The sequence below is a fragment of the Parambassis ranga genome, chromosome 20 (genome assembly GCF_900634625.1).
Source record: "Parambassis ranga chromosome 20, fParRan2.1, whole genome shotgun sequence".
NCBI classification, from domain to species: domain Eukaryota; kingdom Metazoa; phylum Chordata; class Actinopteri; family Ambassidae; genus Parambassis; species Parambassis ranga.
This window is the reverse complement of record NC_041040.1, coordinates 14492110-14515832: the sequence shown is the minus strand read 5'-3', so window position 1 is coordinate 14515832 and position 23723 is coordinate 14492110.

The following is a 23723-nucleotide window of genomic DNA, read 5'->3' as shown; positions in this document are numbered from 1 at the left end:
TCAGCGGTGGAACAAGGTTATCCTTCTTTTACCTTTAAATATACACATATATAAAGGAGTAGCAGCTTTTTAAATGAATTAATCTCACACCCCACAAGTAGCCAGAGAGGGACTGATGATTACACTGATTCACTTTGACTTGCTGCAGTATTCCCAATCCAGTCTGACTCAGGAATCACTAACAAGCCTCTCCTTTTTTTTTTTTGCAGAGCTCATCATGTTAATGCTTTACGGAAGGCTCCAGCTACAGAACAGATAAAAAGGCAGCATAACCAATGAAGGCGCTCAGCAGAGCATATTCATACAACCTTGTTTTAATCGTTGTGAGGAAATGGGGGCTGTTAAAATGTGACCTGCCCTGCTGAACGCTGCACACTTGACATAACAAACTTGACATTACTTCCATTATGTTGGTGTCAACATGACAACATGACCTCGTGCCAGCTTATCAAAGATAATCACCTTTTTCTGCTGAGGAGCTCTACGCGCGCACAAGCAGGAGAAAAATAGATAAGGATTAGACAGGATTTGAGCCCCCAAATGAACAATTAGGAACAAGTCTAGGCATGTCGTGTCGAGCGCCCCACTGCCAGCCCATCGGTGGGTGAGCATCAAGTGCAGCGTGAATCCACAGACTGCAGTCTTTCTGCAGAGCAGCAGCTGCCTGGTGCAGCTGTCCAGGGATGCGGAAAGTGGTGAAAGAAACAGAACCGGTCCAAACGCACCACAAAAATCAGAACAGGTGAAAAAAGACAATTTGCTACAAAAGAGGCTTCATGTGGTTATATTTCATCTTCATCCAAACATCCACTTAAATAATAAAATATAAAGTGCAACACACAGCGACACAAAGGACAGCAAAATACACAAAACAACTACAAAGATGCAGGATGAATAACAAAAAAGGATTCTGATGACTACAAAAAACACAACAGAACAGAAAGAGACAAAACATGACCACACTGGGAAACAGATAAAAAAACAACACCGAGAGACTCAGGGGGACTCAAAACTACCACAGAGACATAAAATTACATCAAAAGACAACACAAAGCCAAAAAGACAGATGAAAGAAAAACAGTTTGCATCTTCGTGAATCTTCTTGTAGGAGTGTGGAGTCTTTCTGCTGAATACACCAGCCCCAGCCTGTGTACAGAGCTCATCATGTATCAGTCTGGAGTGTAAAATCAAACTTTTTACAGCACAGAACCACACTGACAAACGGACCCAGTGTCTGTTAAAACCCTCTCTTATGTAATTCTGTAGCTTGTAAGTTGGCGCGGTGCCTCCAAACCTAATAAAAGAGCTCATAGAGAGGTTCAGCCGTGATATAAAAAACATGTTAATTCTGCGCTTTAGGGCCGTTAAGTTCTGTAAAATCTCAGAGGAGGAGAGAACAATGGCTTTGGATTGGAAACTCAGAGAGCTGGGCGGCTTCTGTACAATGGTTATATCCAAACTGGGCTGTATATGAGGAGGCCTGGCACTCTGTCAGATGTCTGATAAAAAAGGAAAGAGCATAGCTTGACACGCTCACGTGGGGGTTGTACTATAGACGCTGCCATGACAGTGGCGCACGTGTTGAAAGACACAAACATGGAATATCAACTAAACTGTTGCTTCAAGCTGAGGAGGAAATCAAAAGCACATTTCCAGCCTCTGACTGAAAGTTTTCCCAGGTACCTGTACTGTAAACGTTCCATATAATCATGAGCAGTGAAGGAGTGCAGACAGTCTGTGCCGCCGTGGTTAATGGACGAACAATAGGCTGCATTCTCCGCTCTCCTCTTCCTCGTCTTTTTATAGATGCCTTTCTTTCTCTTTAACGTCTCCCGGCCTCCCCCTCTGACATGGGTTTAAACCGAGCCATATCATTAGGGAGTCAAGAGCATCTCTGTTGTGCCTGTGAGGTTTCCCCTCTCGGTTATATAATGATCTTCCCGTAGGCCTCTTCTGGTATTGGCGGCGCTCCCTGCCTGCTAACCCGGCCCAGCTTTGGCACCACTCCAGTCCAAACAGAACCCACTTTGTCCTCGACTCTGTTTTTGGCACCAGCTGTTCATGCACGACTCCAGCAGCTGACTCCTTTGTTTTACTTACAGCTGGCGTTTTCTTCTTACATCACCTCCTTTTCTTTTCTTTTTTTCCCCTCTCTCTCCAGTTTGATCTGTTTTTCAGGCCTGCCTGTTCTCTCTGTTTTTCTCTTTTTGTCTCCTTTCTATTGACATTTTTTCCAGCTTTTGCCTCAAGCCTTCTTTTTCCCCCCACTGTCTGCAGAAGAGGCTGTTAGTGCTGTGATGTATGAGGGCAGCTGACGCCCACCTGCTTCCCAGCAGTCAGTCTGGAGGGTGTTTCTAAGCTCCACCATCAGCTATTGGCTATTCACTCGGCTCTGTGGATGAATCAATACCAACTGTCACACCTGTCGCAGCTCCTGGTAAACAGTGTGGACAGCCTCTGCAGTAAACTACTAGTAGACATCACTAATGAAGATATAATTATGTTTCTCCAGCACTGCCAGGACTGTGTCCTGACTGGTTACTCTGTTACAACTTCATGATAGCCCTCTAAAGCTGGATTATGTGGTGTTTTATGGAGGACAGGCTGCAGGGTCATTAGCAGTGATTTACAGCTTTACTAAGTGCTTTAATTTGAAACAGTAAAATTCATAAAGAGTGAGGAAATAGGCTTAATAACTGAGACCCGCTAAACGGCGATTCTCCAATAATTGTTCTCCTGTCGTCGGGCAGAATAACTGAGAATCTATCTGAGCTTTGTGCAGGTGAAAGCACAGCTGGTGACCTTATTCTCCTCGGGGATCAATGACTGATGAGTGGTCCTAATAATGTCTTTCATTCAATTATTTTAGAGTTCACGCTGTTTCTGTCACACACTCTATTAAGTTTAAGAGAAGTGGCACACGTCGTGATGAAGATAAGCCTGCACTGAACCTGACACTGACAAATGGGTCAACGCTAGCAGAAAACCTTCATGAGACGGCTGACCATAAGAGAAATAAATAACTCATTTGTACCTATGAATTTCCAGTGTTCACCATGAGCAGTTAGCAATTAGCTGATGTTTTTGATCCTGTTGATGTTGAATATAAGCTCAACATGTTGCAGTTGATGAATACCATAATTTTTAAATGTTAAAATACACAAAAGAAAATATATGTGTATATATATGTGTATAATTAATTCAGTTTTTACAGTATCTTGTCATAGTAAGCAGTAGTAATGCGCTGTAATAGACACAGACACAGATTAACATTAATTTGACCTTTCACCTCTGTAATGGATACATTACTACAAAAACTACATTTTTAAAATTTGAAAAATGTCTGAATTTAATTTTTCATTCATGTATATTTTTTACAGTGTAATAAAGAAGGAGAGGCTCCAATTCTTGGTGGGTTAAGCAGTGAAGAAAGTGACTTATTATCTGCAAAGACACACAGAGAAGAATCAATTAAACAGCACTAGTGCAGAGAACAATGTCAAATTAGAGCCGGCTCTTCAAACACTGCCGCCATTCATTTCCTTTTTATCACAGACACCAAATAGGACAATATCAATTCTGAGGTCAGATGTCGGTCCCTTCACGACTTTATTATGTCCTCCTCCTCCGTGTCAGAACATTAGTCACAGGCTAATCAAGCTGAAGGGTATTGATCTGATGTCCAGGCTAATTGTGTGTTGGTGCAGTGAGGCTGTAACTGGCTGATGTGACAGCTTTATGGGCTGGTGGTGTATAAACTTTGTTGTGTAGTACGTCTGTCAGAACAGGGTGTAAGAAGACTGCTACCTTACAGCTCAATATGTTACATTGATTTGTGCTGTAGGCATCTCTCTCCAGCGTGTACGTGCTGTCAGCTCTGACTGATGGAAGCTACAGACGGCTCACTGAAATGGTTAACTGCAGAATGATTGGTACATGCATCCTCTCTGTCCTGTCTACCTCTTCTTCTCCTCCTCTACCTGGCCGGCTATCAACAGGAAGGTTCTGCCTCACAGGTTTCTTCCTGTTCGTTGTATTTAGCCATGTTAGCCTGTCTTAGTGTGTGTTGGGATTGTTTGGTCCAGACTGAGATGCCTTAGAGGATCTAACCATATCTATTTCTGTGGAGATTGACTCTCCTTTGGAGCCACCCTCAAGTGGCCACAGGTGGAACTGCAATTTTTTAGGTTGTGAACCTTTAAAAATGTTTGTTGGCAAAGGATGGGTTCATTACCTTCCCAGCTATTTTCTGATAAAACACTGAGCTTAGACAAAGCTATGAATCAGAAAAAGCTCAACTTTTATCCTGGATTTTTCTTGAATGACTCATAGATAATCTGTCTGTCGAGGGTGTAGTCACTTTGTGTTTGCTGTGACTACGTTTCTTTTATATTGTTGCTGCCACTATAAAGCATATCTGTATCCACATTTTATTTTCAGCTTTGCTATGATTCCATCTGTGCCGCCGTTAAACGTCGCTGCTTTTGTTTCAGTCTTGTTCAGCAGTTGCTCTGTTTGAGCAGGATAAACTGAACTGACCAGAGCACAAAGGATCATTTCATCTGTGCAGCAGGGATGGATGCCACTTATCAGGCAGTGCTCACTCAAACTGCAAAGAGAGATTAGAGTGAAAAGGAAACAGCAACACCCTTTGCTTTGTGGAGACGCACTTATTCCCAAGATGTTCCACTAATGGCTACCTCTGTCTGTTTGAACGTCTCCACCCCTGCCTCCCCTCATCTCACTCAGCAGCACTACTTAGAGAGTGATGAGGAAATGGCCTCTTCCTGTTGTACCTTGACAGGATGAGGGAAAGTGTATCAATGTGTGGTTAGTGTGTGTGTGTGTGTGTGTAGTCAGTGAACATCCACACTCAGCAGCCTGTGGGGAGAATTTGCTGTGTAATTACAGGGGAAAGAAAATGAGAGAGACAGTGAAAGATAGGGACAAAATAGAAAGCTGAGAGGAATGTGCTGATTAATGGGGCGATCGAAGGCAGCGTCCCTAAGCAGCCTGCCTCATTAAAGTTCAGTCTGACCCAACACTCCCTTCATTAGGCCTTAAAACAGCCTGTTAAAATGCTGCCCGTGTGTGGTATCCTCATTAAAGCAACAGATGATAACCAAACAAAGGCCAGATTCCCTTTGTCAGTTCAGACCGCTGTGCTTCAGCCAGAAAATAAAAAAGCCTGCTTTGTGTCGGGTTGGGTTGTCCTCAACACTTTAAAAAAAAAAAACTACATTTGTTTTGTGCTAAGTAAACAGTTGGATCATCAACATGACATGACAACATGTTCCTGCTGCTTTAAAGCTGCATTAGTTTGTATTTTATGTATAAAAAGAATCACATGACCAGAAAATGACTCCACTGCTGGTGTGTTTTACTGTCTTTTAGCTGATTGTTTTGGTTTTTGAAGCTGTAACTTCACAGTTCTGGTTCACACAGAAGTTCGTGGATTGAATAAAAATAGTTGTTAAGTTGATATTAAGGTTGTAGAATGAACCACTTCTTTCCATCTTGCGGTGCTGCTGTTGGCAGCAAAGCAGAACTCTGAGTTCTGTGGCTGCATCTGTACGATCATATGTGCTGTTGACATAACCATGTGAGGGTGTATTATCAACCAAATGGCATTATCAGTTTGTAATTTGTAAATGCAAAAATATACACAAAGCAGCAGCTTCAATGTGAAAACCACGCCAAAGATTTTGACTAAATTTGAAGGTTTAAGTTTGAATGTTTCAACAAAACACAGTTGATTTAACAAGGGTTAACAGCACCGAGTCATGACTTCACAACATCACAGATTCAGAAGTGATGTTGCAGCTAAAAATGAACAGTGAACATTTCATGCTGCACCCAAAGGTTCTAAAGAACAGATAAGTGATGGTGGAGAAATGTCAGTACAGGGGAATCCCTAAGGTCCTGTTTTAATGCACCGAAGGCAGGATTGCAGGTCAGTATGGGTTAAGTGTGAATGTTTTTGCTGCAGTTTTGAATAACAGCGGTCAGGTCAGGCAGCAGTTATTTCACTTTTTGTGTATTCTGTGGTGTGACTAGGGAAAGGCCGTGCCCTCTTCAGTCTTAACCCCTCTGATCTGAGTTAAAATATCTGTTTAGATAATGATTTTGTTAAATGTGAAACAGCTGTCCACAGCAGTATGGCACATGTACGTAAATCACTTCTGAACGGGTTGAACCTCACTCACTGTGACACACATCTACATCTGTAAAATGAAGGATTTTAAATCCGCGCCGTCCCCTGTGCCACCGTCACATTATATCGGCTGTTTGATCAATCGTGCTGCAGGTACTGTCTGGAGGATAAATCGCCGTGGTAACGGAGTCGGCCATGCCGGACAGTAGAAGGGAAAGACTGACTCATCACGCTCAATAAAACAAAGAGCAAACAACAAGTGCGTCAGGGACGGATGTGCTGCAGCTATAAATGTCAAAAGCATCATTTCCCAGGGAGGGAGGCAGTTGGATCACAACAGAGCTCTCCAGGCAGGATGTTATGACAGAGAATATGTTACAGCCAGATGACCTCATCATCATTTTCCATACCTGAAAAAATGCGTTGCAACCAAGAGGTATTTGTTTCATTTTATCTGTTATTTGTAAGCATCTGAATCCTGCACGGTCCACACAAGTGGCTGTGATGGAGCTTTTACTCACAGCACACAGCATCCTCAGCAGTCCCGTCTTCTCCATAACAGAAATGTACAGTAAACCACACGGCACAGTAGCCTATAGGATCCAGTAGCCAAGAGTACGCTGCAGCCACGTAGGAAGAAAAGTGTCTGATGCCCCAGATAAAGATGAAACTTTATCTTTGCATGCAGTGGAAGGGGTAGTCTGAAAGACAGCTCTGGAAAGCCCCAGGTTTGTGTTCAAAACAAAAAGAGTTCATTTCCACACATAGACAGAAATCTATGATTTAGGTGCCAATATGTCCAAGAGCTGAACGGCACCATCTGTGTCCCTCGATCAAGCTACAGTAGGGCTAACCTGTGCTAGCCAGCTAGCTCTTTCAGGTTACTCAAAAACCCTGAACAAAGACTGTTGATTGGTCCATGATAAAAAAAAATGGACATCCCTCTCACTGCCATGCTAGCTTAGCTTAGCTCAGCTTTTATTGAGCCATGGACAGCCTCTATCTGAATAAAGTTCAGACGCATGTGTTGCATGTGTCTTGCTGCCAGCAGGTGTAATTTGATTTTTTTAAAGAAACTTTTGGCATCTTGTTTATAGTCTGATGCATTTTTCAAAAAATGAATCATGTGCCTTTATTTCCCCTCAGCAGCCTACAGTCAAATTCAGCATTAAGTTTCAATATGAGCGAAATCTCAGCTCAGTGATGTGAAGAACAACAGAGGACGTGTCAGGCAGTGGGAGGTGGTGCCGGTGGGTGTAAGAAAAAGGAGTTAGGTATGAGGTTAAATAATGTAAACAATGCTTCATTGGCGACACTTTTGGAGGTTTGATTTATGTTAAATAAATAATAATACTTTTTACACTTTGATTTGCTGTTGGACACAAGCTGCTTGAGAACTCTTTGTATTCCTGGTTCTGTGTTAGTCGTTTCCATCCTGCTTTCTTCAGATCACTTACACCTCCTGTTTCTGTTTGGCTTGTGGTAGATAGAGGGAGCTCCTCTCCTGTAGTTAACGGACTGATTGAGTCAGTCTGACAGTTTGATGACATTACATAAGGCAGCCTCCTCTGTCTGAGGGTCAGTTTGTGCTACAGTCACACAGCATTCTGTGGATCTCTTAAGGTTTCACCCTGTGTAGGTTTTAAAAGCAGTCGTGTTTTTATTTTCAATGTAAGGAGGTTGAACAGTCGGCGTCACCGTGTACTGTACGTCCTCTCATGCTTCTACAACTTCTGTTTTATTTGATTTGGGGACAGTTCAAATGAATGCACCCAATGGCCATCTGCTCTAACCTTGTTTCATCGACCATAAACAGGCCGGCTCCATCTGAGAAAAAAAAAAAGAGTCTTGGCCAAATATTTGCTGCTCTTCGACCCCATTTGGTTTAGTGTGTTCTCTGTTTGCATTTCAATGACCCACGGTCAGTGTCAGAACGATGGCACGTGTGTCCCTGACGAGCTGTCCCCCTGATAAGACGCCAGCAGAGGAGAAAGGCGCCGAGGCCTTGTGGGGTAGGAGCGGGGTGAAGGATGGAGCAAATGCAGACAGGCTGCTGGTTCACACACACATAATGCTGCAGCTCTGCTATCAGAGATGCTGCTGCTCTGCCAGCATCTGCTCTGATAGCTGCTCGCCTCTTGTCTCCTTTTGTGTTGGGTTTTCTTCCTTCAACAGCTCGTAAAATACCCAAACTCAAGTGTCAGGAAAAATGCAGCAGGGAGCAATTGTTATTCATTGCTTTATTATCTCAATGGCACTTGTCAATTAAGTAACACCTCCCACTGTGCACCTCCTCAGTCAACGATACTACAGTGCCTTTAATCCCCAAGCCTCCTAATTACTGCTCATGCAAATCACAGATCAGGGCTCACCAAATATTTTGTGAAAGAGAAAGAGAGAGAGAGAGAGAGAGAGAGTGTGTGTGTGAGGATAAGGGAATGCAGGAGTGTGTCTGTGCACGCACGGGTGTGTAGGGCTTTTTTGAATTGCTGCAGATATGGAATTAGCTGAGGAGGACGGGATTGTGCGGATTAGTTAGAGAGATTTTACCAAACGTGGACTCCCTATGTGTAATTCATTTTGGCGTCCTTGAAATTGCTGCTGTGAGAAATTCAGCAGCTGCAGCACTGAGAGTACTCAAATAGACAGAATCCAGCACCCCCCCCTCCCTCCCTCCCCTTCCCTCTCTTACACCCACCCACAACACCCACACCACCATCACCACTCCCACGTTGCTCTGAAGCATGATTACATGAAAGCTGTCGGGGGTGTGAATGCAATGCTTTGGGTTTTTGTGAAATTTGTAGCTCCTAAAAATATCTGAGTCTTTGTGATACATGGATGACATATCTCACAGTGTGCACCCCTAATCCTCTGAAAGTGTGTTAAAGTGTCCACATCACTCAAAGGTACCCCTGTATACTGTACCCCCCCCCCTTTAGTTTCATCAGCAGTGGAGCCAGATTTGCTTTCATCTGGTCTGGAGGTTTTCAAATTTTTGGTAGTGAGACCCCTGGTGCCGCTTCAGGTGGATGGAAATAAATGAACTTTTTTTTCTGGTGCTCACAGCACTGATGCAGGATGACTGAGGGGGCACCGGGATGGCAGTGTTCAAAGGTTTTGCATGTTTCATTTCCACCAATAAAAAGACAGAAGAAGTGAAAAGCTGAAAAACAGCTGCTTGTCTTTCCCAACACCTTGATTAATGTAGGCTATCAGCAGACTTTACTGTGGCCAGCTTTAATCTGAAGCTATTTTCTGCTGAAGGCCTGATTATTCCAAGGAACCGGGACGTTCTCTGGAAAGACTGGCACAGACACTGAGATTCTGAGAAAGTCAGCAAACAAAAAACAAAAATAAACCCACTTTTATCACATTTATTTATTGTGGCTGCAGAATAACAGAGTTTGCCTCATACTGTGTCCCTCTATCAGAGAGCTACAGACTCACTTTAGTAGGCAAATATGGAGCAATTGTCTGTAGACTTTTTACATTTTTAAGCCTCATTATCACCAGAAGTAAAAAGCTTTTTGACACTATGAGCATCAGTCACATGACCTCACTGACAGCCTCCATGACCCCCTTTAGCGACGTGTTAGCTGGTTTTAAGAACAGTAATATATATAAAGTCAGGTATTTACAAGCATATTTAATGTTGTAGAAAAAAATGTGTAAGCTTGTGTTATTGACAAACTTGTGCAGGCACCAAAATATTGGAATGAGGCAACCAGAAATGACACTTTTTAGATTTGGCTACCTGCTAGCTAAACAAAATGAATGGGAAATAAATAATGTTTAGGCACAAAGTCAAGATTTCACATTATATTAATCCTACTTCACATTATTTTATTTGTTTGACCGCTTTACTGTATTTTATCTAATTATTATTATTATTATTATTTATTGATTGCTTTTCTTGGTTTGTGTTTTTTTATTGTGAAGCATTTAAAGTTTTATAGTGCTATATAAATAAAGTTATTCTTATTCTTATTATTAATACAAAAAACTGGCTAATTGTTATGTGTCATTTTGCATTGTTGAAGCTAGTTAGCTAAGCTAAACAAACAAATCAATCCACTTCTTTCAGTCTTATGGCAGGTGCCTTACTGCCTGGTACTATGTCAGTGTGAGCGCATACAATATGAGGTGCTGGACTGTTGACATTCAGTCTGTGCATGTAGCAGTATATCATTACCAGCCTGTCACGACACCCCAAGCGCATCAGATCATTCTTCTCCTGTACTGACACAAATCCAGCTAAAAACCGGGTGAACTCCATAACTACTTTTCTTTGCAGGTTGTCTTCAGAGGGAGCAGCGCAGCAGACCAGCTGAATTATAGAAGACAGTGTCAACTTACAGGTAGCAGCACAGATACAGCACTGATCCACAGCTGAGAGTCAGGTGTTCATAAAAGTATAACGTGCACTCATAAAACATCATTGTACTGTTGTTGCTAGATAAACACTCTGACTGTACACTCCCTCACAAGGCCTCTTACAGAAGCATTACAGCATCACAGGGTGGCGCTGCTACAAGTAGCCGCTTTTAAAAAATACATAGACGTATGATGAGTGGCTGCATTTCATCAACATGGCACCCAAACACTGCACCTGTGAAGAGATCATAAAGTTCCCAGCTGCTCGCATCCATTCAATAAAAAATAAAGCAGAGAACAAAGTGCCTGAGCCTGTGTGATGTGTAAATTCTGCTTGTCATGTTTCTGTCTCTGCTGAGGCTGCACAGGCCGGCCATGCCCACAGAGCTCTGCCCGAAATTTAACAGATACAGTGTACAGTAAGAGGATTAAATCAGAAACACCACGGGGGCTCACCATGAACGCTGACCCCTCCACACTCTGACAGCTTCAATGGTTTCGCCCATCACTATCCAGCAATCAGGTTGGAAATGTGTTGCCCTCAGGCCAGCGATGACAGGAGAGTCTGCACATGCTCAGATGCTCGTTTCATTCTTGGGCTGTTTGAGTGACAGGACAACTGACACAGAGTCCACAGGAACTAAAAGGCCATATGGTGAGAGCAAAGGTGCAGCATAAAGCCATCAGGCCATTTGTTCTGTGACACAGAGGTGCTCCTTTGGGATGGAAGGACCTCGCCTGGAAATGGATATTTAGCTGAAGAACAAGATTACTGTCACCTCTTCAGCCTGAAGGTGTCATGACTGGGGCTTGTTACTCAACAATCATGAAAAGAAAATTCATTAAGGTCTGTCAAAGGTGTGGCCTGCAGCCAAGAATGCAGTCAAGGTTGGATAATTTAGCACATTTAGGTGTTGTAGGTGTGAAAAACTCTCTCACAGACTGTGCAGAGTTAGAGGGTAGCGGGTAGAGGTTTTTTTGCTCACTAAAAATAAAAGTAATGCCACTCTCTGTTGCTGTCAAAGACAACAAAGGTCTCAAAGTCACATTCATTGGCTGACCTTGGCCTCCAGTCTTCTTATGCACAGATGGCCCTTAAAAAAACGACGCTGCCAGGTGACGGAGGCCCACAGTCTGCAAACTCAGCGTTTCAGTTGAGGTTAAGTGAAGGCTGCTCATTGTGCTCCGGGCCCCAGTGGCTGACTCTTACCTGGGATTACGTCCCTCCATTAGTTAATCACCCTCACACTAAACCTCCTAAGCCAGCCGCTCGAACAATAGAAAACATCTCACACACAATCAATCAGCACTTTACGGCGGTGCTCAGAGGGATCACTGCGCCGCTCCTCGTATTATTCATATGGACGATAAATTGGACGTCTCTGCTGTGACATCTGCTGAGTTTTATCTCTCGGACTGAAGTCTGGCCTCCACACGGCGGGCGTTTTAAGTAAATTACTGCACACATTCCCCCTGTCGGCGTCATCACTTTATTGTCATTAAAAAGGTTGGGCTGCTTTGATGTGTGCAGCTGTAACACTCAGCAGACAGTAAACGTCCGAACACGGAGGGAACAGGGTTGTGTAGTTTCTGTTCTTTCCAGATAACACTCCCATATTACTCACCCACGTTTGACCTGTTGCTTAATTCACCCAGAGTCCAAAGCAGTGGGTCACACTGACCAAATTAAAGGGAAAGACAAGTGAAATCTCTGAAAAGCAACCACAACATGAGCTCATCGTCCCTGGCAATGATTAATGACACTTTCCCCGATATCATGGCACCGAATTGATCTTCTGTTAAAAATACAGCGAGTCAGTGAACTCCAGGGTTAAACAGCTTGCTTTATTCCTGCTCTGTAGAGTGGGAGAGAAAATAAAAAGCACAGCGGAGTGTTAACTGTCTTCCGTGGAGCCATTCATAGTTTCTCTGCTGCTGGATATGCTGCGAGGAATTCAGGGAATGCAACTTCTCGGCAGAGATCAAACAAGTTGAACATTAACTGCTCTGAACTCGCCGGCCCTCCAGTGCTGCTCCCAGGGACTGCCTCTTCAGATCAAGGGTCCCGCAAGAGCCCTGTCACACGCTCAGTGTCAATAACAGGTACGTCACATGGAGCAGTTCCACGTGATGCCCGGTCAACCCCTTTCTCCGGCCTCAGCACTCTGGCCCCTTTTAGCCACACTGGAGGCTCAAGAAACATGAAAAACCAAAGGTGTAAACAAACATGGAAATAAACAACAAGTCAAAACATGACACATGATCATTTAAAGCTCGTCAGAAGCCAGTTTTCACTTATGTAAACGTTTTGCAACATGTGTTTTGCAAGATCTGCCAGGTCTTAACCTGAGGTGACAACTGTTCCCCCAGACGAGCTTTCAACACTGATCTAACACCTGCAGCGTTCAAAGCCTGCAGAGGTCTGTCTCCGTCAGACACTGTGAATACACCTGACTGGGGGCCTCTCATTTCAAGGAACTGTCAGGGCGGCCTGCAAATGAGTGAGGCTGAAGATAAATTATCCAGATTAGAGACCATAAATAAGTGATCTTTGCACTAAGCTGCCTCTGGTCCTCCTGGTCCACCTGCTCAGGACCGTTACAAGCAGTCCTTCCAGACTTATTAGTTAATGAGCTGTTTGGTTCAGGTTGGTTAACTTTGCTGTATATTAGGCCACATAAGGTAAAAGAAGCAGGATTGATTGATCAGATAACCCACTCGTAATACAGCTGAGGAGGGATTAGTGTCAAAGCTACAACTATCGTACATAGAGTGCTTGGCAGCGTTCCCAGGTAGTAAGCAGTTACTACTGAACAAGCCTTTGGGTGGGTGCCATGTTTTGACAGTGAGGGATGGGGGCGTCCACGCAGCAGCTGTGGGTCTCTGTCACGGTGGGGTAAGAGGGTTCACTGGGTGACGGTTCGGTGCGGACGCCTTCACTTTAAAAGGCTCAAGCAGCTTCCTGCGAAGGGGCCAGGGCAGATTTATGAGCCAGCAAATGATAGCCCATGTTAAATCAGGATGCTCTGAGGAAACTCGGCGTGAACACTTGAACTTATTACGTGTAGTATCAACTTCTGTAATGTGATGGTCCTGAAACTGATTTATCACTTTTGTCAATACCACTTTACACCTATTTACAGAGCAACCTGGACTCTCGTGGTAAAGATTCAAAGGAGCACAAGCTGAAAACTTGGAGCTAGTGTTATTATTTTTTCTTCAAATCCATGACCTGGATGAACCGTCTGTTCATAGCATCGATCATGAGGTGACGTCAACCATTCAAACTCAAATCACTGAAGAGAAAACACAACAAGCTGCTGAGAGTGTGTCAAATTCAGGAGGTTTACATGTAGGATATTGAAGAAAAAAAAACGAATGCAGACTGAGACAAGGTCCCAATAAAAGCGCTGATGCTGCCATTCCTCTAACCAGTCATCACGGTGTGGGGAATCCAGCTGAAAATGACAAAGAGGACACTCAAGCTTCACAGCAGACGAGTGAGCAGTGAAACCAGGCTGATGAATAAGACAATGAGTAAGAAGTGAAAGTAATGACGCTCATGCAAAGACAGGAAGAAATGAGAACATAAGAAACAATACTGACAATGACTTCAACACAATTAGCTGTGAGGAGCGGCCATTTTGCCAAATGACAGCTCCTGCTCACATTGAGATCCTACCTGAGTGAACTGCTCTCAGTTCTCTCGGGCTCATGGCCTCTACAACAACAACACACAATGGTTCATCAGTGGGTGCTAATCCATCGACAGTTTTCAAAATATGTCCTTTAAAGGCAGATATATACCTGATGATATAACATTATAACATCCGATTGGTCCTGTTAGCAGCCCGGCGGGGAGCAGCCACACTCACATGAATATTTCACCATCAAAGGCTGCACTGAATAATCAGGGGTCATTTTGTGCCCTCATTTTTTATGAAGAGGTGATGGCACTTCTGCCCTGAGCTGTTGTTAATTGCTGTGTGTGTGTGTGTGTTTATGTAAATGGTTTTGTCAGATTTCTTCACTTATCAGCCTGATGATGGTCACAGAGCTGTGGGAGACATGTTGCTGTACAGGTCTTGTCCTCTCTAAAGAGGACAGGGTGGGACAGGATGGGTGTAGAAACCCTGGCTGGGACACAAACATCAAAGAAAGGGGACACATCAAGTTCAAATGTGGTTATTTTGTAGTCATTTTATGGTCACACTGCACCCGTTGTTGTTTTGAATTATTGTTGGTGTTACTTTTAGTGTTGTATTGATGCCTTTGTGCTTGTGTGGTGTATTTGCAGTAGTTTTGGAGCCGTGTGTGTCTCAGTTTGTGGTGTTGTGTGTCTTTTTGAATCTCTTTGTAGTTACTTTAAATGTGTTGATTCTCTGTGGTCATTTTGCTTCACTTTTTTGGATGTTTTGCTGCATGTTTGTGTCATTGTTTAAGATCTTTCAGTAGTTTTTGTGTTTGTTAGTAGTCATTTTGTGTGTTTTTGTCCAGTCTCTCTGTGGTGTTAACTGCTTAACTTTGTCATCATTTTGAGTCTCACGTTGTGTTGTGACTTTCTAATAACAAATATTAACACACTTCATACACAGGGTCTGGGGCAGAGGCTTGGACCCACATTAAAATGTCTATGAATGACATTGGAGGGTCAAGTTTGTGGACAGAGCAGGTCAGGGCTCAGCTGAGGTGGCCTTCAGCCCAAAACTCTGCACCATGGAGTTATTTCAGTCCAGAGTCAGTAATGAGATGCATACTTGTGTGCACGGCAGAGATACAGAGGGCCCTTCATGTGCACAGCATCCCCGAGTCTCCTCCTCTGTGAGCCAACACTGGCAGCCATTCACTGTCCGTCACACTGCAGCACATGATCCTCACACCCACAGCCGTCCTAATCAGCCTATTTATGAACGTGGTGGCATATAAAAAAGACATTTGGTCTCGCGGCTGTGACTGCGCACAAAGATGATAATTGATTTATTCAGTTTAAATAATAAAAGCTTCTTCATGGGGTCAAGGGCGTTCCTCCCCTGGAGTCATCGCTGTGGATGGAGTCATTTACTGCGTGTTGAATCATCAAATGTTCCCTTCTCGTTGACCTTTTCCTGCATCCGATCACTTGATAGTAAAAGGAGAAACAGTGAATTAATGTCAGGCGCCGTGGAGTTGCACTCCCTGAACTCTGTCTTTTGTGGGGGGACTGAGCTGTCATTTGTGGACACACATGATTCTATGCTGCTTCTTCAGAACTATACTCACTACGACGCATTAGATGAGAGATGCTCAAACACCAGCGTGCTGAAAATGACAAGCTTTGATCCAGTTGTGGTTTCTGTGTGTGAAGGTCTGAGCTGTGAGGAGAGAGCAGCTGCTTCTGTGTCCTCATTGTCATTGAGTCAACTCAACATTCCTTATTTAATAGAATGGGTGGATTAATGTGGCTGCGAGGGTTATTAAATCAGGAAGTGCTGTGATGTCACTGCGAAATCTGTGAATCACTCTTTTCTTATCAACTACATCTGCCTGTAGATTTCATGCCGGCTGAATCAGAGCAGCCCACTCTGACAAGAAGTCAGATAAATCTGCATGTGTGACCTGGAAACCTCACATAGCCTCATGCCCCAGAAAGCTTTTTTCTGCTCAGCCTTCAGACTGTATCACTGACTGATGTATTTAAGAACCTTTTATAGGACAGGCCTCTGTGTTTGTGGTATAAACAGTTAATGGAAGGTTCTAAACTTTCAGTATATGCTCTAAAGCTGAAGTCAACGAACCAAAGATTTGAACTGTTGGTCTGGAATCAGAAACATTTACAGCACATTATTCCTTATTTCAATCATGAGAGACTCAGCGAACTGAATGAGAAATATTTATTAAGTACAAAGTTTGAATGTGCATTGGCGTCCTAGACCCCGTCGTGAAGACCACATCCGAAAAGGGGGGAAAACGCAAGAGGAGAGGCCGCTGGATCAGAAGATCCCCCCGGGGTCTAGACCTGGTGGTGGTGGAGAGCTGGAGGGCAGGAGATAGGAGGCCTTAACTGGCATGGATCTGGTGGTGCTTGGGGTGGAGGAGGGTTGCCGGTTTCGATCAGAAGAAAGCTGGAGAGGAGATGGAGACTTTTAAATTTCGTGCTAAGCTGTGATTGGTCGGGAGAGGGATGGAAAGCGACAGCTGATTGGTGAGGGAGGTGCTTTCTATTAAGCACCTGACTAAGAGAGCGGCAGAGAGGGGGAGCAGAGCAGTGAGGGATAGAGGGAGAGAGATTAGGAAGCGGATAGGGATGAAGTGAATGATGGGAAACAGAGTCTTCCTGATTGAACTTACGCTAAGAGCTACATTTGTCCCTAAAATATCAGAATCAATTATTCATCAGCCTGCAATCTACTAGACTGCCATGTCTAGGTATCCCTCTTTCCTCCTGCCTTTCTATGGGGACGGAGACTTTGCAGCTGTATCGGTTCTAGATGATGTTGAGCCATACGTCCATATGTTCTGTTATGATCCATAACCTGAGTGGACACTGAGCTGTGAGGTAATGTTGACAATCAGCATTCCAGCAAGTATGATAATGAAACTGATACCAGCGTTGACTGACAGGTTTGTGGCCTGAGAACATGAGATAAACTGTTCCTGCTACACAGGACAGAAGAACTGTATTCAGCCCAAACTGGCAGATTTCACTGTTACAGCAGCAAAACACACTCAGCACAGTAAACACAGAGCTCTGATAACATCATTTACAAGGAAGAAGAAGATACATGTACAACTGGGTAATACGTCCAGAGCAGACCTGGGCAAAGTACGGCCCGTGGACCACACCCGGCCCACTTGCGTCTTCAATGCGGCCCACAGACAGTGCACATTAAACAAAGGCAGCAAAAGTCAGCTGTTGAGCACGGCATTACCGGAAACATCTTCCCAACCCTCCTCGTCTCTTCCACGCTGCAGTACTGCGTCATCCCATCTACTCTCTGGAGAGACCAGTCGCGCTGTCTACACTTTAAAAATGCTGCGTGACTTTGCTGAAGTGTACGGTAAAGCGTGCAGAAACTCCAAGGCGTGTTCAGATGTTACTGCGGTGCTGCAGCCGACATATTTCATCGTCATCTGCTCTTAAAAAGCTAAGATCTTGCCCAACTTTCAGAGCTTTGGGATTTACTACTTTTTAAAATTAGTTTGAACTCTAATGGTTTTCTTCTGTAAAAATATCTTCACATCATCTGTGCTGCTCTGCACTGTGTGTGTTTCAACATACAACCAGCACACACTCAAAGTAGACCTGGACACACAGAGAGGACAGCAAGAGATTCTTACAATGATGAAAATGTAACAGGAGCATATTTATAAAGGGTACTGTGGTCTCCAATTTATATTATTATTTATGAAAAAACGTGGCCCTTTGCTTTTCTTATGGAAGTCTATGTGGCAAATAATTGCCCACCCCTGGTCCAGAGTAATGATGGCTGCCATCAAGGCATATGGATTTGAATTAATCCAACACCTGCCCTGCTCACCCTCACAGTGCTACGTCTTCAAGTGATGATGTCATGACTGCTGTGACATGACAACTGAAAGAACAGATCTCTGCTCAATATAACAATAAATGCATGAAAAATGTATATATATATAAAATTTCATGCATCTACACCATTGTAGTGTTTTATCAGCTTTGGATTATTTGGCCTGTTTACTCTTTGAGAAGCTAAATAAGGACTTTAAATGTCAGTGTTATCATGTCAAACATACGTTGCCCAACATGCCCACAAAGCTAAATACTTATACTGCCGATCTGTGAAGGGAGTCGTCCCCGAGTGAACTTCAAAAGGCCAGCTCATTAATAATTCTGATTCAGGAGCTAGTCCGCTCCGTATTTGCAATTCTGATAAGTGACTCTTGAACTGTAGGCGAGGACAGAGTGTGGAAACGCAGAGATGGCACTGGGGAGGGTTATTTCTGGTTGCTGAGAGGTGTCCACTGCTGCAACTTTTACCAAATTATACCTCAAAATGCTGACAACACTCACGGAGCTCCGAGACCCCCAGGGAGTGTCCCTTCAATTATTCACACACAAATTGGTCTGTGTGATTTGTCGATGCATATTTCATGCACCTTGCTTAACTTATTAGGGCTAATCCTGTATATTAACCCCTGAGTCATTATGTTAGGGTTTTAATTAGCTTGCCTAGAAGACACAAGAGCTGCAGTGAATCTCTAAAAATGTCAAACAAAGAGGAAACTGCTGCTTTATTTTTAGGCTCCACTGTAAAGACGTGATCGGCGGGATGATAAACATGCACCAACACACAGCACGGCCCTCTCCTTCAACATATGATATTTAAAGTTGCAGTGTAACGCGGTGGTTTACCACATTCAATTTAAAACACAGACGCCGACTTCCTGTAATGCAATTTCCTATAGTCTTGTGCAATATAAATGTTTCTTTCATGTAGATTATCTGCAGTTTAAGCCTCCAAACAGCTGCTGATTCTGGTTTAAAATGTGAAAAAGGTCACCTCTGAGGGATGTTGGTTTGCTTAACCAAGATTCACACACCCTCACCTGCTGACCCGTTCCCAGGCAGAGGACCAGGAGGAGGAGCAGAGAGCAGCGGGCCACACCCACCAACACAGACCCAGCAGGTAAACAGACCTGAGCGGTGTCCCGTCCTCTCCTGGGCCGTCAGACGAGCCCTTAACAACACTCTCTTCACTATAAACAGAGAATGTAGGGTGAGTAAAATGATTCACGGCCTGCAACCTGATCGCTCTGTCTTTCCCCTTTCTCATGGCCCTGTCAAAATGTCAGCATCTGTGTAAACGCTAAGGTAATTCAGCCGTTGGCTCCCTGCTGTGAGCGAGCCAAGCAGAGCGAATCCCTCTCAGAGCACACATCCTCCATGATCAGCTGCTGCTTGTTTATTATGGTTAAAAAAAACTGTGGTCTATGAGAAGACATGTGAATGTACACCTCTGGTTTAATTCAAAGGAAGACAGGTTTAATTCCACATGTAGTAGAAACAGTATGTTTAGTGTTTAGTAACATTTGATGTTCCTTCAGTGGTTGATCATTTCCAAAGTATTCATCAATTAGAAACAATAAATAAAGAACATTCACCCATGTAGGGCATGTACACAGCAGGTGTATATAGAGCTTTAACCACCATCCATCAGCCCAGTGTTCCACAGTTTAAAATGTGTCTGTGTATTAGGGCTTTTTAGACCTAACTAACACACTAACCGGTGTCCAACCATCCAGTGCTCCACAGTGCATCACATAAGCTGAAAGACTGAAAGAATTTCCTACAGTAGTAGCAGTGTGTCCTGTCTTGTTCTGAAGTCATTCAGAGTAAAGTGTAAAACAGAAGAAAAAGCCCAGAATTTACAACAACTCATCAAAAGGTGCCAGCTACTTAAATTGACCTTAGACATGTCCAGCACGGTCTGCCTGTTTAGAACCTTCCTGTGTTTTCCAAAGACCCCAGCACTCTGACACTCCTCCGGACTGAAGACCTCATCAAAGAGAAGAGAAGCTAAGACCGACCTTCTGTGCCTCTGTGTGAGCTGCAGTCAGGCGGGTCCAGGACAGGAGCCCAGCACCAGCTTACAGTTAGAGCTGTTGCCTTAGTTCAGTGCAGCTGACTGTTTCTTCTATAAATATAACATGTTAAATTAAACTACATCACTTGCGTTACTGCCCCCGCTGGCGACGTATGGTATTACACATGCTGCTGTGTCATCAAAACAATGGACAACACATTGTGAGACGGCCCTAACCATTCTCTGCGTGTTAAACAAGCCCACTCTTGTCCAATTAGAAAATAATATGCCCACATAATCTAAAGGGGATCTTTGAGTGCCAAATAAGTACACCAAAGGTAATCCTCCTCAGTCAGGAACTTTTCACCCCTGAAGAGCCTAAACCCACATTTCAAATTGAAAAATCTGAAAACGCTGAGATTATTTTTACTAAGATCTCTTTTGGAATTTAAGATGCGGCTGAATTCTTAAAGCTCCAGAGGAAAAAAATAACAAAAAAGAGAACCTGGATCAGGTCTTCTTCTGGTGTCATAAAGATCTCATTGGAGAAATAACTCAGACTGATCTGAGGTCTCACTTCTAATTTTCTTTTCTTTGGGGGAGGCCCCAGCACAGACAGTATGAATTGTACATTGCACTTCTTAACAGGTTTTCACAACCCGTGGCTACATATGCATAAAGACAGCAGCAACTTCCCCTAACCATGACTCAGAGTGAAGATGCTCAACAAAATAGACTCAGCCTTTCTCTACCTTTATGGCTGTACTTTTTCCACACTTTATCAACGGTATCTTTGTGTCTAAAAAAAACTTGCAGTGTTTTCATGTGGCAGCTGTTGTGTGAGTGTGAAGACACTTTCTTCATGCTGAGGTGTGAAAGGAGCTTAATGCAGACAGTGGACCACTTTTCAGACTTCTTGCGAAGAGTGTCAGGTTTAGATAAACTACAAGCTACTGGAATGACATGAAGTCAGAGATCAGCCATGATACAACGACACAATGAAGACCTGCATGTAGGGGCCGAAGGTCTTTAAAGCTGTACGTCTATTAGGCTAAAAAGAAAAAAGAAGGATGGGTAGCAGCAGGACGTTTAATGTGAACACACACCAAATGTTTCTAAAAGATGTGATTTCATGAAGAAACATGCTGTTAATGTTTCTGAGCTAACTAATTGTGTTATGATTAGGGTCTGTTGTTCTGTGTGTGTGTGTGTGTGTTATTGGATTAAACAAATGACATGAGTGTGTTAAATGATGAGAAGCTTGTTGTGCTGGTTGATGTGTGTGTGTGTGTGTAACAGCCCGGTGAGCAGTTTTTTGCTTTATGCTAGCTAAGCTAATCACCTCTGTCAGACTGATCTTATCATCTAACACTGAAAAGTTGTTTTCCAACATGTTGAACTGAGCAGTGCACATGAAGCAAAAACATTAGCGGTTTTCCCTACAGTGTTTATGCCATCCTTGAAATTAAGCTAATTAGCGCTCGGCTAAATGCCATGCTGTTCTCACGGTTACAACTATTTTATGTAAACAGTGCAAACATAAACATCAAGTTGTAATTTTGCTTTCTGAATGATAAATTATTACTATAACTAATAATAATAATAATAATAGTATTTTAACAAATGTAGCATCTTGATCCTGTTTGTCTATTGTCTAGAAATAGTGATGAATTCCAATGAAGTCTGTTCAGATGCAGCTGTAAAGGAAACGCTGTGTCACACAGCCCTTATTATATCTCTGTGTGTAAGTCTGTCCAAAATGACAGCTCTGTGTGCTGCAGCCTGCTCAGCAGGATCATCTGTGGCGCTCCCAGCATTAACATCACGTTCGCTTCTTTCATCATTTGTGACTCGGAGCCAATCCTTTGATTAAAGGCGGCTGTTTTAAAGTAAGTTTAGAACTTTACAGCCTTTTACAGGAACGCCGTGTTATTTTAAGAAATCTTTTTAACCCAAACATAGTGATGGGTTTAAATGAAATAAAAGTGCCCGGCTGGGCACGGAGACCGATGGAGCATGATTCCTGGAAAGTGCTTTCCCACGTGTGGGCGGGCAGATCACTTGGACGGGAGCAAGCAGCAGCCTGTGCTGGTGTTTGACTCTGGAAAGAGGGCATACTTTAGAAGACACTCCTGCCAAGTTGCAGACCTCCCACTGCTGTGTGTGTGTGTGTGTGTTTTACACTGAGCCTGGGAATGCAGAGTGAACCGCTCACCTGCAGCAAGTCTGGACACTTTTTAATCTGAAAGCCTGTGTGTGTGCTTCAGGGGCTCATGGGAAGTGTGGGACCTCTGAGATCTGTGCAAAGTGGAAAAATAAGATAGGTGAGATAGATCAGTGGTGAGGGCGGCTGTATAATATTACTTGATTGTGGGAGATAAGAGGATGCCGTCCCATACATACACAAAGGTACATGTGTACATATACACACGCGTGTGTGCACATGAGCGTAGTGGGCCAGATCCTGTAGATAAAGGGATTAAATGACTGAAGGTCTGAGCAGTTATTTTAATTGAAGATTTGCTGATGAGGACATACTAATGCCTAATGGGCCTTTTCTATTTTTACCTCACTACACCCTCACTGACCTGTAGTAGTAAAAATACTGGGCTATAAATTCACAGCAAAGCTATACTACTGATATTATTATATTTAAAGCCTGTGAGATGTGATCTGCAGAGACGTGTAATGGAAATGACAGGTGTGTTCTAGAGTTTACAGAAGCTAAAGGACACTTTTACCTGCAGATTTTCAAACATGATAAAGAAATATCTTCTATGCATCAGCTGCATTGATACAATGATCCTGCAGAGGAGGGTTGAACAGACGCAGAGCTCGGTTTCACGCCAGCATGTGTGTGCTGAAGCGTTTTGCTGTCTCGGTGTCAGAGGTGGCACGGGTGCTATTGTGGGTTCACCGAGTGCAAATTTGTGAATGAAGCTCCTTCCATTTATGGCACTGCCAGGGCTCTTAATGCAAGAGGAACTTGATATGATGGTTTCCTCTCTTGAGTTTCAGCTGTTGTGTCTCTGTGTAAAAACCACTTTCCGCAGTCCGCAGCACATTCACATCTATTGTGTTCATTGTGAAAAAGGCAAACAAAAGTTTTTATGTGTAAATATTGAATTATTTGCTCTCCAGTGAAGTGGCTACTCTGCAGTCTGGACTTTATATCATTGGATTATATCAACGTGAGCTTTTCTGCATTAGCGTCATAACAGAAGAAAAAAAGTTACAGTTAAACAAACTTTTGCTTTTCTTCATCTCCAGAGAATTGTATCGTCAGACCTGTGACCGTTGTTCATCATTTTTATGAGTAATATTCGAACCGGGAGTTTGCACAGTGAGTGAATCATGGTTTCAGGTAGATGGTGCTTCTCGCAGAGTTTTGCATTCACAATGAGTTTTGAGCCAGATGGCAAACTTTCCTTTTCAGGGTACAGCCACTCAAACCAAACTGTGAAGCCCCGCAGCATGTCTGACAACACTTGACAGATGCCTCAAGAAGAAATGAAACAAAAAACTGAGTAAAAGAGACAACATTTGTTTCCTGATTTGTCAAATATTCTTTTGTTTGTGTTTATCAAATGAGGTAAATGGAGCTGTGTGTGAAAGAGTTAATATTAAATCGTTCTTACATGTTTTACAATTCC